This window comes from Kryptolebias marmoratus, linkage group LG4 (genome assembly GCF_001649575.2).
Source record: "Kryptolebias marmoratus isolate JLee-2015 linkage group LG4, ASM164957v2, whole genome shotgun sequence".
Lineage (NCBI taxonomy): Eukaryota > Metazoa > Chordata > Actinopteri > Cyprinodontiformes > Rivulidae > Kryptolebias > Kryptolebias marmoratus.
Window position 1 is genome coordinate 30,786,684 of NC_051433.1, and position 6,765 is coordinate 30,793,448.

The 6,765-nt window shown below is 36.6% G+C and overlaps 1 long non-coding RNA gene across 1 annotated transcript; it reads left to right on the forward strand.

Annotated features, from left to right (window-relative positions):
* The first annotated feature begins 3,925 nt into the window (after positions 1–3,925).
* Positions 3,926–6,561, forward strand: LOC119616947. The gene is made up of 4 exons (XR_005233048.1): positions 3,926–3,955; positions 4,894–4,982; positions 5,159–5,229; positions 6,505–6,561. It is a non-coding gene; the product is annotated as an uncharacterized LOC119616947 (long non-coding RNA).
* Positions 6,562–6,765: the final 204 nt, after the last annotated feature.

Sequence of the window (6,765 nt, forward strand, 5' to 3'; positions counted from 1 at the left end):
GGCAACATGGTCGTCATGATCGGTGGAGACAGAGACAAACCCAGAGTGCAGACTCATTTTCAAAACAAAAACTTATTTATTAAATAAAGAAAATAAACAAAAACTAACAGCTGATGTGGCAGCAACTCAAACAGAACAAAAAATCCAAAAACATGTCAGGGCAAGGCCAGGCAGGGCAAGGCAACAAGGAACCATGGCACAGAGAACAACAGCAACCAACAAACAATGAACCGACAGATTGTGGGAGAAGTGACCTGGTTTTTTGAACACTGAGGGTGACGAGGTAAGTGGAAACAGGTGAGTGGGGATAATGACAGACAGGTGGAGATGGGCGTGGCAAGGAGGGCAAAGAGTGACAGAGGAGGAGTGAATACTGAGCATGAACATGAAAAACCAAACTGAAACAATAACTAAAAACATTAATGAGGCCTGACAGCTGAAGGGATTCTTCTCCTCAGTGTTTCAGCAGCAGAGGATAAAATGATCTGACAGAATCTTCTCATTTTCCCTTTGTTCTAGAAGTAAAAAACTAATTCAGGGAATTTTAAGGTCCGGTAATATTTGTTCTGCCTTTGTTTCTACAGTTAGGTTGCACAAACAGAGAGGTGAAAAATAAAAACTTAAAAAATTATTTGCTGAGTCAGAAGCCTAAACAGCTGCAGATCGTTGAGGCTGCTCAGACTTTGTTCTGGATTTGAATCCCTTCTCAAAAACGAAATGTGAACGCTGAATGACTGCTGGAGAAGCTGAAACTGAGTTGTTACAGCTTCAACTTAAAGCAGCAGTTGAAGCAGATTTTAAAGGAACAATATTTTTTTAAGGAATTTAAATTGTTTAAAAAGTTCCATAAAACAAATATCATAGCATCCTGCACATCATAATAATGATGTTCCTGTGTGAACTGAGGCTGCTGAATGTTCTGCTGCTGATCAGCTGGGATTCAGAACAGGAAAATGAATTTAAATCTAGTTATGAGAACTTCTGTGTGTAAAACATTATCAGATTTGGCAGCTTTTTGTAATAAATGAACCACTGACAGAACAAGTTTTATTTGCCTTCATATCTTTAGCTTCTCCTGAACCCACAGACACCAGTTTGAATGTGGACAGAAAACTTTGTCTTGTTTTTATTTGTTTGTTTGTTTTGTTTTCTGAATCTCTTTATCAACAAAATGTGTTTATTTGTCTGCTCTATAAATCTGACATGATTTAAAAAAGCAGAAATTTGACTTTTAAATTATTGGTTAAACAATTGTTAGACACCTAAAATCTTATGTGTTCCCAAAAATAATATATTTTTAAATAGTTTTCTGAACGAAAATAATATCTTTAGATCAGAACCTTTATTTTATTTAGTAAAGGAGGAACTCTAAAAAATCAGTCCCACCTGCTGGTATTTAACCAAACTCTTCTGGAGACAAACATAAGATTATCTCCACCTCGTTACTGAACAAACCAACAAACTGATTCAGTTTCTATTGTTTCTCCTGAAGGTCATAAAGGTCAGGTCAGTTTGTTTAACTCCTACAGTGGTAATAATTCTCATTACAGAAGTCCGTAAGGGAAACAACTAAAACCTGCAGGATAGTGGTCCTCCATGACTAGGATTGGGGATTGGGGACCCCTGAAATAAAGGATCAGCTGGGTGTTTTAGTGTCTGTAAATCAGGTTGTTCTCATGTTTCTGCTGAAATCAGGATTCTCTGACCTCCTTCACATGATGGAGTCATCTCTCTGCTTTAAAGGACAGTTCAGAGACAAGCAACCTGCAGAACACCGAGAAGAGGTAAAGCATGTGGAAACTGACTCTGCCTGGTTTCTCTTTTAGACAAGCTGCTGCCCAGAGGGGAGGTTTGTCTTCAGTGGGTCAGAGGTCATCACAGGATTCGAGGAACCGGTCCAGGGAAGGAGCTTCAACCAGCAATAATGATCCTGCACCACCAGACCCTGGGTAGGAGAACTGGTTGTGGTTTCAGAGCTGCAGACTCAGGTCATCTTGTTATAATGTTTGACCTGACCAACTCACAACATGTCAACTAACCCCACACTAACACGTCAAGTCACTGCACACCAACATGTCAACTTATCACTATTCTATTACAGACATAGGTATAAATCCCAGGGGGGGATTGGGGGTCCGAATTCTGGAAAAACAGAGACACACACGCACCAGGAACAGGAGTATTTTAAATTTTAGCTGTGTAAAATAAATCAGACAAGACAGGTACACAGCTCTCTAAATTTCTAATTTGATTATATGTAATAATTTTACTTTATTAGTCTAAATTAACAAACATAAAACAGAGAAATAAATTTCTATTAAATATTTCTAAAAAACATAAAACTGAAGAAGTGGTGCATGCATATATATTCATCTCTTTTGTTTTAAAGCCATATGAAACTCCAGTGGTATTTTATTGTCGTTTCGATCAAATAATTCCAATGAACTGAACTATATTGTACCTGTATTCATGCACTCACTGAAACTGCTGAACCTCAGCGGCTCAGTGGACGTCACACATCACGAGGGGAACCAGAAAAAGCAACAACACCCTAAAAATTTCTTCAGTGTTCGATATAAAAAAAAAAAATAGTGTAATTTTTATTTTATTATTATTATTATTGTTTTTACAATAGTTTATTCAATTTCAATTCCGTTCTTCAAGTTTGTTTCCCGTTTCTGCAGGTGTGCCCCAGAGTTCCGTATTAGGGCCCCTTTTATTCATTATTTACATGCTCCCTCTTGGCCACATATTCCGTAAATATAATATTTATTTCCATTGTTATGCAAACGATACCCAGCTCTACATTTCCTCACAACCCAATTAGATCATGGTTTTCCTCTAATTTTCTCAAAATTAGTCGTTGGCACAGCCTCCACTTTAACTAAATCTCACAGTTTTTCCATCAATATTGACAACTCCCATATTCATCCTTCCCCTCAGGTAAAAAGTCTTGGTGTTATACTTAATTGTATGCTCTCATTTCAATGTCATATTGATTATATCACCCGGTCTGCATACTTTCATTTACGCAACATTAACCGACTCCGTCCCTCCCTTACACCTCTTGCTGCTGCCATGAGGTGTAAGGAAGGTGTCCATAGCCTTATCACCTCCCAGATTGAGTTTTGGAACTCTCTTCTTTTTAGTCTCCCGACTAAGTCTCTTCTTAAACTCTGCAGCTCGGGTCATAACTTGTACCTCATCCAGAGAACACATCACCCTGGTTCTGCACCAGCTTCACTGGTTGCCCAGTGAAGCCAGAATAAATTACAAAATTTTAACTGTCACGTTCAAGTGCATCCATAACCTTGCCCCTCCTTATTTGTGTGATGTGCTTCACAACTCCACTGCTTCCCGTTCCCTCAGAACAAAGGAACAGCTAGAACAAAGCCTTCAGTCACTGTGCTCCTTGGCTCTGGAACTCGCTTCCTCCTATCATCAGGAATATAGACTCTCTTCCCTCTTTAAATCACAGTTGAAAACACAACTGTTTAAACTCCTATATTCCCTTTAACATGGTCTTAAGTGTTGTCATATCATGACTTATTTTATATAATTGTTTGTTGAGTTTGTTTTTATTAATTGTTTTTATTATTATTATTATTATTATTATTATTATTATTATTATTATTATTATTATTATTATTATTATTATTATTATTATTATATCATATTACCGTTTCTTATGTGATCTTCCTCCTCCTCCTCTTCCTCATCTTCTGACTGCTTCCTTTAGGGGTCTCCACTGTAGATCACCTGCCTCCATCTCACCCTGTCTGTAGAATCCTCTTCTGTCCCACCAATCCTCTGCAGGTCCTCCTTCACTACATTTAAACACAGAAACTGAGTTTTACTGGTTTCCCTTTCAGAGAGTCTGAAGATGAGGAGGAGTCGGACCGCTTACGACTTCTTTTGGAGATTAATTTCTTCTTCGTCTTCTAGGCACCTTGAGGTCAGTAGACTGAGAACCATTTGGTCACCAGAGCCTTTTCTAGAATAAAAGTCAGGATTTAAAATACTGATGTGACGTTTAGATACACACCTTAATAAGGATTTAGTATGAAATGAAAAACCAGGGTAGATGAAAGTTGATGATTTATTGATTGTCACTTCTCTAAGTCAGTTTAAAATAAAAGATTGGGGTCCTTGATTCAAACTGATCCCCTTCTGTGATACATTTGAACCCAGAAGTCAAACAGAACAGTAATGTCCCACGACTCTGAGACTCAGGAGATGGACCTCGTACTGGTGGACATTTTAAAAACACAAGCCCTTTAAAATGAGTCTCACTTCTGTTTTTGTTGTTTGTTTGTCTGGGTTTTGTGGTTTTCTTGGCTTACCAAGACTTTTTCAAAATATGAGAAAAATTATCCTAAAAACATAAAATTCAAGATATTTCGTTTTTGACTTGTTAACAAGACAAAAATCAGTAAACAAACTGGTCAAACTTTAAAATGGGCCACAGAAAGTCTTCCACAGATCAAAAGTGAAATATGACCAATATTTTAAAAAAGAGCTAGAATTAAAAATCTGTCAGGTTTAAAATGAATGTTTTTGTTTTTAATGCTCTTGGTTGTAAATTACTGAAGGAGTTAAAAAGAGCTTGTTTTACTGAAATGATTGTTTAGTCTTATATAAACTGTTCATCTCTCAGTGTTTGGATCAGTTTCACTTGATGTATTAAGTCATGTCTTAACATCATCATTGGAGTTTATAATCTGATAAAAACATTTAATGTTACAATGGCAGTCAGCTTTTTACTGTAACAAGCTGTAATTCAATCAAAGAGGTCTTTCAGATATCAGATCTGGGTATTTAGAGATTATCAAATGATTTCTACAGAAAATTCGTTACTGATTGATGTGAATGATAAAAAAAATATGTTTGCAGAAAGTTGCATAAAATGGAAACAAAGAAAAACAAAAAAAAAACTGGTTCCCCCTGTCTTCACCTTTCTCTGATGAACTCTCAGAATTAAGGTAAGAAAACAGTTAATTCTGTGAATAAAAAGCTGTAATTTTATCAAAGTGATCTTTCAGACATTAGATTTTCTAATTATCTGCAGCAGCAGTTTGTGTGTTCAGAGATTATTAAATGATTTCTACAGAAAATTTATCACTGATTGATGTTAATGATGAAGTTTTTGTGTTTGCAGTGAGTTGCAGGAAATGCTAACAAAGAAAAAAAGCTGTCTAAACTTTCCTTTAAAGAACTCTCAGAGTTAAGGTAAGAAAACAGTTATTATTAATAATAATAGCTAAAAGCTGAGATCTTTCAGACTACTGGGGCCTCATGGGTCAGCGGTGCGTGCACACAAAAAGGTTGCAAGTGCCATGTTCAATGCGCACATCGAGATGTACCAAAATTAACATTATGTGTGAATATACACACACTACTGACCTGCTGTGGGAATGTTCAGATAAACTATTTCAGTTTGACAGGATCAAACTGTAAATTACTGAAACTCACCTAAATCCACTGAAATCTGACTCCATTCAGTTTTCTAAATTCAAGAGACATTTGAACACCATGTTTTCTGATGAGTTTGGACATAAAACTGAACCATATTTAACCTAATAGAACATAATGTATAACACCTCCAAAATGATCAAAACAAGCTCAACACAATGTAAAATGTAAAGTTTATAAATTTTTAAATTCTTTAAAATTTTTATCCTACTCTTTTAATCCGCAATGGGGAAATTAATTTTCACACACATGTGGAGCAGAGGGCTGCCATCTAGGGTGCCCAGACAGCAGCTGGAGGGTTAAGGGTCTTGCTGAAGCCCCACAGTGGAGCTAATGAGGGTGGAGGCAAATGTGGGCGCCTCATCTTCCCCAGCCAAATTTTGTGTCAGTCTGGGGATTCAAACCTGCAATCTCTAATCACAGGCTTGCCTCTTCTAACCTTACTGAGAAGAAAACAGTGTTGGATCAGCAGATTAATTCAGAATTCAGGCTGTGATGATTCCTACAGTGGACAAGGTGTAGACAATGACACATGTCCATAAATAGCTGCGTAAAGTTGTGTGTAATTGTGGCTCTGCTGGAGGACATCATCAATGAACAAATTGGGAAGGAGCATGTTGATGGCTGGCTTATTATCTGCTTTAGAGATTTAGAGATAGAATCAGACTGAAAACTAGAAGCACTCAGAGCACAAACCTCCAATGGGGTCATTAAAAAATGGTATGATTTGGATCATGATTCAGGTCACCACCAAAGTTTAATCACTTTTTCTGTAAGAACCCCCCCAACATTTCCTGAAAATTTTATCAAATCTGTTATTTATTTTTTAAGTAATCTTGCTGACAGATAGACAGGCAGATGAACAAACAAACCAACTTTCAGTATGAAACCTGTTCACTCTTTGATCCATGAGGTCCCAGAACTTCTAATTCTGTGTAGCAGCATTTTGTGTGTTCAGATATTATTAAATTATTTCTATAAAAAATTAATCACTGATTGATGTGAATGATGAAATATTTGTCTTTACAAAAGCTTGAAGGAAATGCTAAACAAAGAAACACAACTGCTCCGGTCTTCACCATTCTTTTATGAACTCCCAGACTTAAGGTATGAAGACAGTTAATAATAATATTAAAAAGCTATAATTTAATCAAAGAAGTTTGTCACACCACATCTTCTAATTTTCTGCAGCAGTAGTTTGTGTGTTCAGAGGTTAAACGATTTCCACATAAAATGTGAATAATTAAATCTTTTTATTTGCAGGTCTTCCAGAGAAACAAGGCTGATCTTTAC